A 14,369-nucleotide genomic window follows, 5' to 3' on the forward strand; every position below is an offset into this window, starting at 1 on the left:
TGACGGTGATGGTGATGATGGTGATGATGATGATGATGGTGATGATGATGGTGATGATGGTGATGATGATGGTGATGATGATGATGGTGATGGTGGTGATGATGCTGGTGATGATGGTGGTGGTGATGATGGTGATGATGATGATGGTGGTGATGACGATGATGGTGATGATGACGGTGATGATGATGGTGATGATGATGGTAATGATGGTGGTGATGATGGTGATGATGTTTTCTCCCTAATCACACAATACTACATAAACTGAAATTGTAAAAAGCATTTTTAACTAATTAGATATTTAGCCATTTTTGGTATTGCTTCCTCTAAAAAGTTATTTTAGCCATCTTTACTGATATGCTGTGAGCAAGCCACTGTAAAACTCAGGGCTTAAAACAGCCCCTGTTTATTCCTGTTCATACTTTTCGTGTTGGCTGGGGTTGGCAGTCCAGTCTGGGCTCAGCTTGACTCTCCTGCATGCATCACACCTGGTGCAGGTCTGCCCCATTCCCTCACCTTCTGTGGGCTAGTCGGTCATCGGGGGCATGTTCCTGCATGGTTGTGCGTGAAGCAAAATAAACCCAACCACACAAACGCATTCAGGCCTTAGTTTGTGACCTGTCTGCCCATGTCGACACACCAGCACCCATCCCATGGCTCAGAGCGAGTCACAAGGCAGGGAAAGCCATGCTGCCCACCAGGAGGCCATGGCAGGTGTGGATACGGGGCCCTACTTATGTAGGGAAGGCCGGCCACCTGGACCGCAGTCCAGCACACAAGTGGACCTGCACCTCTTGCTAGCAGTGCTCAGCGTCCAGTGGAGCAGCCAAACAGGTGTGGCAGAAGGGGATGCACGTTAGTGTGCCACATCGGACCGAGAGAGAGCACAGACCGCACTGTACCAACAGAAGGGAACGCTTCACCACTTACCGACAATGTGACCTGTTTGGTGTAAAACAGGCGTTCAGTTGATGGCATTATGAACTCAAACATATGTGTCAGGACTGTTTTGTATCAAGGCGTTCTGAATCTCCCCCTCAGAAAAGCATCAAGGACAGGGAAACTTGAACCTGAAACCCCGAGCAACGCATATCGGGGTAAACATGGCAGGTCATTCCTACGGAGGGAAACTCCCCCAGGGCGGCAATATGGGAATTTTATCCTTGGGAATTGACTTCATTTACAAGAAACGGAATAGAAAGCCAGGTCACGGTGGCGCAGGAGGCGTTTTCCTCCCGTCGCGAGCAGACAGACCGACTCCGCACGGGCCAGCCCCCTCGGGGTCGCTCTGCCATCCCAGCGTGAGGCTGGTCCGGGCACATTGCCGCCGGGCCCCCGCGTCTGCCTGCGTGCCAGTGGACACAGCGGGGGCGGAGGGCACAGGCACTGGCTTGTGCCCGCTGAATGCGGCATTCACAGCTCCCTGGGCCCATCCAGTAGACTTCCCATGAGTGTCCTTCCGCCAACGTCTGTCCTCGGCACCCCTGGCTTCAGACTTCTAGTCGTGCATTTGCCGCCGGGGACAAAAAGGGAGTTCTACTGGAAACGCCGAGGGGGAAGGCGTCAGCAATGTTTGCCCCAGCCACCCTCTGATATTTAATGGTACACCCATAATAACCTTTATTCTGTCTTATATACTTTACGTGAAATAAATACCTTCTTTTTTGCCTATTTTCTCTGGACGTCTGGAGGTTAAGTACTGATAAAGTTGACAACTTAATTCAATTCATGTGTGTTTCCTAGCAGAAAGGTTTTATACTTCTTGTTATTAATTTTTTAACTTCAGAACAAATATTCTGTTTCCCTGAATTAAAGTGGAAATTATGCTCAGTGACTATGTTGGTTCTTTGTTGAAAAGATGGAATTTTTATATTCCCTACCAGCCTGTGTTTATATTGCCTTTTCAATTAACTGTGGCTACTGTAGTTAAGAGGAAAGGTGCCTTTTTATTGCTTCTAAGGATCTTGTAAGTGTGCCTTGGGGTAACACTCTGAATGTTTTAGTTTAAAGGTACATATTCATGATTCTTTGAGTGTTACAATAGAAGAACTCAGTTTTATTACTTAAAATACGGTGAGCATTTTACTTTTTCATCGAAGAAAATGGTCTTTCTAATTTGGCTGGTAATTTTATTAACTGAGCCTTGCTCTAATAAAAGAAGCATATTTCTAAAACGTAAGATAAAATAAACAATTTAAATGTGTTTTAAGATGGAGTTGGGATTTGGTTTCGTAGTCGATTTTTCTTTTAATGTTGAAAGAAATAGCACCGAGGAGATTAAGAGTCCATATATGGTGATGACACTGAGTAATGTGTAGATTTGCGGGATAGTTATACCGCATGCCTGAAAGTAATATGACACTGTGTGTTACTGCACTGAAATAAAAAACAACTTAAACAAGAGAACAGCACTTCTGATTGCCGGTCCCGCTCTGATCAGTGGCATCTGGACCGACATCCCTCCCTCGTTGCATCTGAAGAGTCTCTGCAGACAGCGACTTCCGGACGTTCTGACACCGGACTGCATACTCACTGAGCCTCCCGTTAAACTCCTTCTCCAGTTGGGGAAAGAGGGATAAAATAGAAGCAGGATGTGCCCATTGCAATCTTCAAGCCTGCACTGGAAGGCTGTTCTTCCTGGGAGCCCTGCTCACGTACCAGCTTTTAACTGGAGCCAACCAGAAACACCGGAGCCCGGGGATGGCGTCCCTCCCGAGCATGCCACGATGTCTTGTCAGGTCCTCCAAGCGGGGCCTGTACTCCAACACTTACCATTCCTCAAAGCACGCAATCATCACATGAAAGAGGCTCTCAGAAACTACTCTGTGGACGGATCAAGATGGCCCCAGGATTCCACGAACACTTTCAGTAATAAATGTAAGACTAAGTCATCTGCTTCATCCCTGTCTGCCGGTATTTGGTATAGTTATCTTTGATTTTTCCAAATATATGTGCCCGGAAAATAGGTCTATGGAGTGAAACATTTAGAAATAAACTCTATCTATGTCATTAATTACAATGATCAAGATATGTTCCAGAGACAGGAAAATAGTAGTAACAGAAGATTGGAAACTCTGGAGAGGAAGCTGCTCCGTGAGCACGAGCCACTGAAGTCCCAGCCCGGCGAGAGGGGCGTGGCAGCTTCCTGCCGCGGGTCACCCCCCCACCCCAAGGTCGGTCACACCGCATCGCACAGAGTCACATCTTGTGACACCATTCCCACCTCACAACGGCTCTCCACATTCGTCAGTCACTTTGATTTTTGTTTCACCAAATTTTGAACAATCTCACCCGTTTTTCATTTCTAGAAGTTGCCACTTTTGTGTTTTTGTCTGGATTGCCTGCAACGTGTTGCTGGGGCTCAGGTGTAATTCACTAGATGCCCGTAAGGGCCTTTGGGAATTCCTCATGTGTAAGATTTGCTAGGAATTCATCCACCCATGATCTCTTCCTTTAAGTCCAAGAATCCACATGCCAAGTGTATCTGTAAAGGATATACTTCTAAAACCGTACATCACACTTTTAGCAAACACCAATTATGTCATTAAATTAGGTCATGATTATGTCACCATTTCAAAAAGTTAGATTTACCAAAGAATTTTCTGTATTTTCAGGGCTCACATCAAATAAATACCTTCTTCATAATTAAATCCATATATTTTCTTCCCAACAAGTTTATTTTCATTATCTTTAGGTGTATCTTAGTTAACAACAACTTTTTCTTTTGGTTTTTGTATTTTTCATATGCTTAACCTGACACAGAAAGGGCATTTGATAAATTTGCAGCGGGCATGCTATTTTTCATGTTCTTTAGTCTCTCATGCTTGAAAAAAATGTAGGAGAACTTATCTTTTCATTTAATGCTAAACACACCCCCGTTTTGCAGAGCCGGCTTCTTTGGAGACTGGGGCACGGGGCTGTATCCCATCTTGTTGATGAAACGCACATTGAGTATTAAAAGCAAAACCATTCATGTAAACAGAACTTGGAAAGGAGGCGCTCTTAACAATCCCAGATGGCTACCTTTAGGGTGTAGAAAAGCCCCATAGATTAATACCCTCTGGCAGAGAGCCCAAAGTACTCTTATTTGATTATAAGTTGGATGCATTTTCAATCAATTAGAGACAGACTAACGTGCTGATCGGGCAGTGGACCCCAATCACACAAACTCTGGGCACCTCTTCCGCTTATCATTCCAAGGGCTTACTGCCAACGTCCCCAGGAGCATGCCAAGGACACTGGGTATACTCCTGGCCTATCTTTCTCTTTTACAGCCACAGAACTCTCTCCTTGGTAACTTCTCGTAGACCAACGTGGCAGAGGCTCACCTTTGCTGAAAGCTCATCGACGATTGATGCCATTTTCAAAGAGAAGGTAGTAGAAGTTGTTTGCAGTCCTTCCCGCAGGTGGGCAGTGGATTTGAGGAGGGCAGCGTGTGACCCAGTGGAATGCTCTAGTAGTCTGTGAGCTTGGGCAGGATATTAGCCTCTCTGGACTTCAGGTCCCCCCTTTGAAAATGAGAACATTAATGACCGTCTCGTGGATTACAGATAAGCCGGTTCCAGTGGGGAAGTCAGGGCTGTCCCGGCTTCTTACAGCCACCACACCCCACCCCTCCTCCTCACAGGAGCGCTCCTGAGGACCCCACCTCCGGTTCCCTGCTGTCTCCCCCAGCATGGTGCCCATCCCGGGCATCCCGGGCTCTCACTCACTCCCATTGACTACTTTAGTGCCTGGCTCACAGCTTCGCTCCGCCAATGCCGGGTCCCTGCTAGTTTCTGCAGTGAGTCCTTCCTCCATAGCGGTCATCCTCCTCGAGACACAGGGGAGACAGCTCTCACCGTCACCCCTAGATCCAGGCACCGTACGTCCCTGGTTCCCAGAAATGCCCCTCAGCCCCCTGAAAATATCCTACAGATTTATCCCACCCCTCTGCCACTTGCGACCTGACATTCCGCCCTCCATGGCTTGTCCTTAGACTCACCCCTCTGCAAATGTCCTCAACTCGATGACAGCATTCTGCCTTTGTCAGGCAAAGCTCCAGCACTGAGTGAACCCAGGAATCGAGGTCCTCTGCTCTCACACCCACGCAGGAGAGCACAGTTGGAGAAAAATCACAAAATTATGCCAATTCATGTCGCCGTTTGGTTATACTGAGTTGTTCTGTCTTGACTTTGTCTCTCATTTACGCCAGGATGATGCCACAACTTCTCCTGGGTCCCCAGCCACTCCTTTCACTTTCCCGTCTCCTTCTCTGGCTCCTAGCTCCCACCCTGAACACCTTCAGCTGCTCAGCCTCTCACCTCATGGCTGCAGGCACAGTTTCCCCCTTCCCCATCACACAGATCTCTGGGATCCCTCCCCTCCCTCCCCATGGTTCAGTGGATGGGATGTGCCTTTTCCTCTCTTTTAGCAGGTGACACTCTCTGTGCAACACCCTTCCCTCCATGGACCCCGCTGACTCTCAGCATCCTTCCTCCTCTGATCCTGGTGTCCCCCTGTCACCTGCACTAAGCACTCAGTCTGGGCTTCCACTTATGGATCTTGGGGGGACACAGTTCAATCCATGATAGGTTCTCCATATGGACTACTTGGATGTAAACGCATTCAAGAAGTGAGAAGTTTCAAGTAAACTTCGGAGGGCCAGGTGAGACCCTTGGATAACGTACTGTAAAGAAGTGAATACAAGTTGGAGGAGGAGGTGAATGGTGTTTGCACTGATGGATAATAGGGACAGGTGTGGAGGTTGGAGAGGGGCCAGACGAGTGAGGAGGGTCGAACACAGACAACACAGGGTTGAATGTGTGGAGAGAACCCGCTTCCTTACGAAGTCCTTCAGGCGTTCCTGGAGACTTTTCCTCTCCTCCACATGTGCGTCTGACTCTCACTCGCCTTCATAGTGACATACCGTCTGTAGTAAAGACCAGCTCCTAGTCCCCATGAGATGCACGCAGCCTAGGTAACATTTAATGAAAAATTAAAGAGAAACCAACATACATTTCCAAATGAATAGCAGATCTCAGCAGAATGAGGAAATCTGAACCACAACAGAGATGAATTTCTCTTTGTAAGTTTTATATATTAAGACTTTAAACAAAACTTAATTCCATAATATTTTTTTTCTCTTATTCTCTATACTAGGAGATCCTTTGAAGATTTGGCTGATAGAATACATTTTACTTATTTATTTAGCAAACACATTAATGGTGAAGGAAATAGCAGAGTGTTCACTTTTTTTTTTTTTTCTTTTTGGTGGTGGTTGAAAGATTTTTGTGTGCTATAGCTAAGAAAAATAAATATTTCTTAAAATAAAAGCAGAAGTTCCTGCATAACTCACTTTTATGGCAGAGATACCCTGGGCGGACTTTGCCACACAACTGAGAGCTTGCTCTGCTGGAGGCTCTCGGCACTGAGGCTTGGGGACCCTGTGAGCAAGACATTATCTATGTCAGTGGTCTTTCCCTGCCAATACCAAACCCAAAGACTCCTTCAGCTCCCAAGAAGCTCCATCCCTTTCTGGAGCCCTCTGCTCCAGGAGGCCGAACCTCAGTTTCTGCATCTGCAAACTGCGCCCAGATTGGTGCGGCCCGGGTGGATTCAATGGGACGTGATGCAGACGGCGCTTGGGAAAATAAAGGGCCTCCCATAACTACACAAATACAAACAGCTGTGATGATTTATGCCCGCTGCCTGCTGACTGACCACTCGATATTCAAAACCTCATGATGAACTTGCACTTCGGGCATATGGGGACGCTGGGGTCAGGGTGTGGGGCCCGTGGCTTCCACGGCTCACATGGCGAGGCCAGACGGCAGAACTTGAGCTCAAGTCCAGTCTGTCTGACAGAAAAGTCCATGATGTGTTAGGATCTTGCCAGCAGCAGCAGGGGAAAACTAAGACATGAAGAAAGAGCCCGTCTTTGGGGAGCCTGCACCTCACTGTGCAGAGAGCGGGGGTAACCCGCTAACCAGCACTCAGCCACTGCAGGAGGGGTCTCGAGGCCACATTAACTGCAAGGCCAAGCGGAAGAGACTCGGTTTCTCGCATGCTTCTGCAAGCCCCCGAGGCCCAGGGCTGACGGGATCTGCACCCAAGCAGGCAACAAATGGACGGTAGCCCCCAGCCCTCGGAGCTGCCTCCTGCCCTCACGCAGCTGCTGAGGTGCACCTGCTGTTCCCATCCGGAGCTTAGCGGCTGGTGTAACTCGTGCTGATTCTTTGATTCAAGCACATGCCTTATGACTACAATAGAAACAGTTAAAGATTAAGACATTTTTGTGTTTAATTAGAAAACTCTTCTGAAAGAAAGGATTTTTATTGTGTAAGCCATTAACTCAGCCTTGCCTTATCCCTCTGTTTCCCATGGGTCCCTCCTACTGTTTCCAGTCTCTGGACTATGTTTGAATGGTTGTCAATTATTCGTATTTTCTAATAAAGTGAAATGTGCTTCCTGGTGAAACTCCTGTTACATCACTGTATTTATTATTTTTCTTAACTTGAGGAATACGGCAGGTCCTGCCTGGTTTCATCTCCCTGAAGTGTTTACAAACGGGGAGCATTGCCACATAGGAGAAGTTTCTCCAGAGAAGCAGAGAGTGTAAGACGTTTTCTAATGAGAATGGCCCAAGTTCCAAGAAGACAGGAGCACCTCCTCCCAGTGTGTTCATGAGCCATGAAGCCCGCGTGCCCGCCATCTGCAGTGTCCTTGGTACGCGGGCCCTACAGCCAGGGACACCAGCCCCGCTGCCTCCCCTGGCCACTCTGCCTTCAAGTGCACTTCAAGCTCCACCTTCGAAGTTGCTCTCTGCGCAGCAGGCTGCGTGTAGCCTGGCATCTTGCATGGGGATCTGTTAGCACCCGGCTGAGTTGAGTGGATCCATCTGTCCCTGGTAAAATGGGAAGACCATCAAGACTATCATCTCATTATGGATTTCTAACAGTGTGTTCCTTTCCTCCCCTCTGGACACAGTGATCAGGTTCAGGCTTTCCTATTCTTATTGTTCCCAGAAGCGTCCCTCAATGTAAGTCCACTGGGTTTCCATAATATCTCTAACTAAAAACAACCAATTGAACACAAGCCTGAAGGAAGCACAAGTCATACAAAGCGCAAATACTCTTGAGGGTTCTATCAAAAGCTGCCCCGTATTATGGGATCACAAGAGAAAAGACAATGAGTTCCATATTTCTCTGCCCTGGAATTCCTTAAAACATGCAAATGTAGAATGAATGCTCATTGACAGCTGCGATTGTTTTAAATGTAACTTTGTTTTTGGTTGACATCAATCCTCCGTGTACAATGTGAAGCATACGGCTTGAATTATCACATGAGCATTAATGCGTGTTTCTCTTAGGTCTATTTTTATGTTTAAATGCTCTCCGAAAACCTCATGTGCTGCTAAAGATCCAGAGGTGAACTAATAATAATGGTCTCCCTATTGCCTTGAGATTTTATCGAAACATTTAATCGGGAGGGGTAGCACAAGAATTGTAAAAAAAGGTCAGGCAGCCTCAGCTCAGCTAAGCTAAAACATTCAGATTTTCACTGGCTTTCTTCTGCAGATGCTACATGCTTGGGATATGGGATTCCCATCAGAGGGCAAGAGTCAAGGTTACAATTACTTTCTTTTAAATGGATGAAAGAAATTAGTGATGGAAAGGGTTTATTAGTAATTTCATTGTTTCTTCTGTTGAGCTGGTGTTTAGCCATGAAGAATGTCTTGGATCTGCCCTTTACTTAAGCCAGGGTTGGGATAAATGTGGTTAAGTGTGATGTGTTATGTATAGTCAAATTCTGTATTCATCAGAAGAGTGTGTTTAGGGGCCTCTGGGTGGCTCAGTCGGTTGAGCATCCGACTCTTGGTTTTGGCTCAGGTCATGATCTCAGGGTCGTGAGATCAAGCCCCCCATTGGGCTCTGCGCTCAGTGTGGAGTCTGCTTAAGATTCTCTCTCTCCCTCCCCCTCTGTCTCTTCTGCTCATGCTCTCTGTATCTCTCATAAATAAATAAATCTTAAAAAAAAAAAGAGAGAGAGTGTGTGTTCAAAATTACAGGGACAGAATAACTTCAAAGGTCCCTGTGTGTGTAGGAGGGAGATGGGCATCTGCTGTCCATGAGCTGTGAGACCCTCTCTGCCCCAGATGCCATCAGCTTGGGGGAGAGGAGAGCAATATTCGGGGCCTCAGACCCCTTCAAGGGTGCATAGCAACTGCCTCTGTCACCAGAGTCTCTCGTCACTTACAGGTTGGGAAAAGTCCACGTCTGGGCCCGGATCTCTGATTGCATGCATGACCTGCTGCGTGGGACTGCTCTGTGTCTTTGTGTCATGTTATTCCATGGTTTGGAGAAGGGGTTTTATGTGGACACATCCGGTGATAGGCTCTCACAGGTCAGCAGGGTAGTGACCGCAGACAGCTGCCCGGGTCCCAGGACCCCTTGGCCCAGCGCTGAGGTTGCCGAGGTGAGCTGGTTCCCACGAACACAGCTCCACACACCAAGGATGGGTCCTCTGTGCCTCTCTGTCACGGGAACGTCCCCACCTACTAGAGGCGGGACCTGGGGCTTCTGGGTAACCCTGAAGCCATCAAGGGCGGGAGCAGGTGGATGAACGGCCAGTTGCCTCAACACAAAGTGGAGTAATTCTGAGGACACAATTTCACAAGATTACCCAGGGGTCCTCAGAATTCACACACTGTGGCCTCCCTCCCTTCCCTTTGCCACTTTCCCCACTTGTCACTTGGTTACGGGGATCCTTCCTCCACTCTTGGTGGATTACTCCCGTCATTTTAGCTTCCCTGCCTTCTTTGGCTCAGACGAGCTCATCTTCCCCAGGGGACCGAGGGTCCTCACCTCCGGTCCCCACCCAATGCGTCTCAGCATTCATGTGGCAGAGATGGTGCAGGAGCAAAATAGGAAGGGGATATACTCCTCAAGGAAACAAGTCTGAATTTGGGGGAGGGGTGGATTTTCTTCCTCCAAACCGCCTTTAAGGCTGTTGTAGAGAGAGATTGTTTTTAGAGCAGAAGTACGGTCAACAGGTTGTGTGATCACAGACATGTCCTCTGTGGGCGTGATGTCGACACGTTAGGGATCATGCTGCAAAGACGTCCTTCCAGCCGAACATAGAAACTCAAGAAAAAAAGACTCAAGGACTCTAAAATGCACCATCAATCCCAAATGCTTCCCGGGACTCATATGTGAACATCATCGTTGGAAACACGCCGGCCCCAGGCTGGCATGTTCTCCATGACTGTTTTAGTTACGAACATGATGTCGTCCCCAAAGCGGACTCTGCAGCCGGGCTGGCCTTGCATCTAGTGCAGGACAGGTTGGTCAGCGCCCATTCAGAGAGCAACACAGAAGCTCCTCATAAAATGAGAACGTCACCCAGTTGCCCCGATCCTTCCAGTTTTGACTCCGGTGTATCTTCAGAGGCTCTTTCAAAGCCCTGAAGGGGGTCTAGATGGTGGGTGAGGTCTTGGGACAAGTGAAACAAACCCTCATAAATACTTGATAAACATGAGCTACTTCATCCCGCTGACAAGAGGTGTCGTGCGTCATGAAGAGAAAGCCTGCGTACCAGTCTCTCCTGCTCCCAGTGTGAACCGGGCTCCTCATGCTTATTCATGTAAGAATTTTAATTGTCACTTGGAAGCTAAACTGCATCTGAAATGTCAAATTCTGGTGCTTTATTAAGGTTTGCATTGCTTCTCAGAGCCTGTGGCTGGGCTGTGATACCACCTTGATTGAACTTCTGGTCAACCTCATTGATCCTTGGTCTTGTACGATTGCCACCCAGGTTCTGAGCGAGGTGCAGAGCACATCCTGGGGAGTTTGCCCTCGTGACTCCGCTAGGGGAGGGGCATCCAGACGTCTTTGTCCTGGGAGTCCAGGGATGTCTCCGGGGAAGTGCCTGCTGTGTGGACCTAGCAGGTGGGTAGCAGCTGGTTCAGCCACAGTGGTGGGCGGGGACATCACACGCAAAGGGTCTCTGCCTAGAGCTGCACTAATTCAACAGCCCCCAAGCACCTGTTGCCATCTTGCTGGGGAGGGCCTAACACAGTGCCTGAGAACGGTTCACAGAACCCGTGAGGAAAAGTGTCTGTTGAGCACAGATTGTGCCATAAGTTGCCACTGAAGCTCCGATGGGGCCCCCAGGGGACCCCCGGCCACCTCCAGTCTGATGGGATGCCGTTAGTGGGCAGGAGAGCGGGGCCTGGGAGGAGGTGGGGAGGCCACAGGCAGACGACAGAAATAACACATAACTTGGTATTTGTGGAGTGCTTGGGTCTATTACTTCCTTTTTCAAGTACTCTCATCCAATTCCATGGTGAAGCAGACGGTGTATTATTATTTGCATTTTTCAAATGAAGAGATTCAGGGCTTGTTAAGTTTGATTTATTTGTCCAAGGTCCTGGAGTTAAAAATCGGAGCATCTAGGACTCAACCCCAAGTGTTCTGTCTTGAGATCTTCCGTGTCTGGGCATCCAGGTTAATATGGGCACCACAGCTGGGTGCTGTGGTCTCAACTTTGCTCTCTCCATGTCTGCGGATGCTTCCAGAGCTCCTCGGCAGTGCAGACATACACGTTACCAAGGACAGGATTTGCAGTGGAGAGCACCGCAGAACTCTAACAGGAAACCCCCTGGGGATCAGAGACATAAACTCACTAGAGTTTATTTGGAGTAAAAATCCCTTTTTTTTTTGCAAAAGAGATAAAAAGGAAGAGAAAAAGCACCTCTGTCTGTGTGAGGCACCTTCATCTATGTGATGTATTACATTGATTCCTGCTCCTCAGCCCACTTGTCCCTGGGGGACCCTTGTTTCTTGCCCACCAGGCCACACAGAAAATTGGAATTCGATGATGGAATTCTCAGCTATTTGTGGAGAATGCCATCCGCTTGCGCACAAAAGTCGTTTCAAACCTTGTGAGTTCAGAGTTGAAATATGCAGGGTTTTGAGCTAATTGTTTTCCTGAGCATAACGTCCTGACTTGGGGAAAACAGTTGAAAGTTCAAAAACTTTCAGACATCAGATAACCATTACAAAGCAACGTTAGATAAGTTTCAGTAAGAATAAGAGAATTAGAAACATATGAGTCATACTTTCCTTTAAAGCCCTCTTGCATGGAAAGAACCTACTGAATCCAAACTATGTGAAGAGACATTTAGGGAGAAAAATAGTGACCACCCGTCCTCGGCTCCACGTGGGCCACGCAAACAGCAGTGTTTGGAGAGCGCCTACCAGTCGTCCCGGAGCCAAGGTGGCTCAGCTCAGGCCGAAGTGGGCCGGGTGGGGTTGGTGCACACACACTACTTCTCCGCGACCTCCCGAACGTCCAGCCAGAAAAGATACCTTGCGATTCTCAGAGGCGCTGACGAAGGGTCGACGGCTACCGAACGAGAATCGCGTGCTGGCTCGCCGTCACCCTGACACATTAGGCAGCCCACTGAGGTTTAACGACTTCTTTGGGGTGCTTTTCCTTCTGTCAGAGGCACAAATATGTTTTCTCAGTCGATGGCAGTCCCATATAAAATTGCTCCACAGCTCACAAAACATATTTAGAACAGCGGAATGAAAATAAATAAGTCAGAAAATGGTGCAAATAGAACATACATTTAAAAGCAGCAAAAGCCTAGGATGAGGTTGGGGAGCTGCGCGTGTGCAGGAAGGCGGCTGCAGCCTGCTCTCTCCATGGAGGCGACACACGCTTCTCTGCGCCCGGAGGAAACCGCCAACCCCAGCCATGCACAGCGGGTCAGCGGGGAGCCCCGCACCCAGGCCGAGCCCGGAGCCGGACGCCCCGTGAGCTCACTCACTTTCTCCTCGTGCGGTACGTGCCCCGACGGCCACTCGCCCCTGGAGTGACCTGGTGCTGCGTCACACTAATCTTGGTAACTCACGGTTCCTCAACCGCTCGGGTGCAAGTATCATGCAACAGGGTGCCATCTCTTCTGCGCAGACGGTCAACACAGGAGCGTGCCGTCTGGCTCCCAAGCGCGTAACGGTGATGCTGACGTTGACCCCAAGCCGTTCTGCTGCTGTTGGCAAACGCAGCGTGTACGTAGAACCACCTTGGACTTCGTCAGGACCTCCTTTCTGCCCGGGTTTTTCTCTTCTTCCTTTTGACATTAGTGTTTATTTTGCATTTTACTTGATTACTTTTTATTTTGAAATAACTTCTAACAGGAAAGTTGAGAGAGCAGCACATAGAACACCCTCCCCCGCCAGACGCTTCAGTACAATTCCTCAGTTGTTAACTTCTTTCCACGTTTGTCTTATCTGGCTCATCGCCCTCCTACACACACACACACACACACACAAAACACGTGTGTGCACTCACTCACACCCTTGAGCGAAGGCTGCAGACGTGATGTCCCAGCGCTCCTACACACTCACTCCACGTTGCCCAAACAAGGGCACTCACCCACCGTCAGACCACCACGTGACCCACAGGCCCCACTCAAATTCTGCGGGTGGTGGGTGGTTCCAGCGGGTCCAGCCAAGCAGAAGAACAACAGAAGGACTCCTTTCTGTCCGTGCGCTGCCCCCGCCCGGGTTTCCTTCTGTCTGGAGCAGGTCCTGCGTCCCTTTTCTTCCAGGACCTTGGACTTCTGCAGACGTCCCCAGCAAGGGGTGTATTTAAGGAGCTCGTTTCTCGTTCCCCTTTCATCCTGAGGCTTGGTCTCCCCCCGCTCTGGCGTGGCCACTGTCACCGCGAGCCGCGCCCATGTGTCCTCCCTCCCGCGGCCGCCCTCTCACGCTCGCCGCTCCCGCGGCCTGTCTGTCTGTGTGACCTCCGCCCCACGCCACGGCCACTGCTCACACCTCCAGAGCCGGGCTGGGAGGCGGGATGTGCTCGGCCTGCTCTTCCCCGCTCTCCTCTCTGCAAGGAGTGTGTCCCGCCCTTCGGCTTCCCAGGGCTGCCGTGACCGAGCTCCAGGACCTGGTGGCGCCAAGCAGCCTGCACTCTCTGGGAGCCGCGGGAGGCCCGGCGCGGGCTCCGGGGAGCACGGGCTTGGGGGAGCCGGGGCTGCAGGGCCCCCGGCCGGTCTTCACCCGGAGCCCCCGGTGTCTTTGCAGCGTCCTCTCTCCCTGCCTATGTCCCAAAACCCCGTTCTCAGGAGGATACCAGTCACAGGAGATCGGGGCCCACCCTAACCATTTCTGTAAGAACCTTATTTCCAAATAACAAAATACATGCAAATAATAGTAAAAAAAAAAACCTTTCCACATTATGAGGTCCCGGGGGTTAGGATTTCAGCATATGTTTTTTGGGGAGGGACACAATTCAACCTATAAAACCCTCCATATCCACTTAGTACTTTTGCCATATATTTTACTTTATCAGATATTATTGTTGTATCAGAGTTGTTG

This window comes from Mirounga leonina, unplaced genomic scaffold (genome assembly GCF_011800145.1).
Source record: "Mirounga leonina isolate KUSES-001 unplaced genomic scaffold, KU_Mleo_1.0 Mir_55, whole genome shotgun sequence".
In the NCBI taxonomy this organism is placed as follows: domain Eukaryota; kingdom Metazoa; phylum Chordata; class Mammalia; order Carnivora; family Phocidae; genus Mirounga; species Mirounga leonina.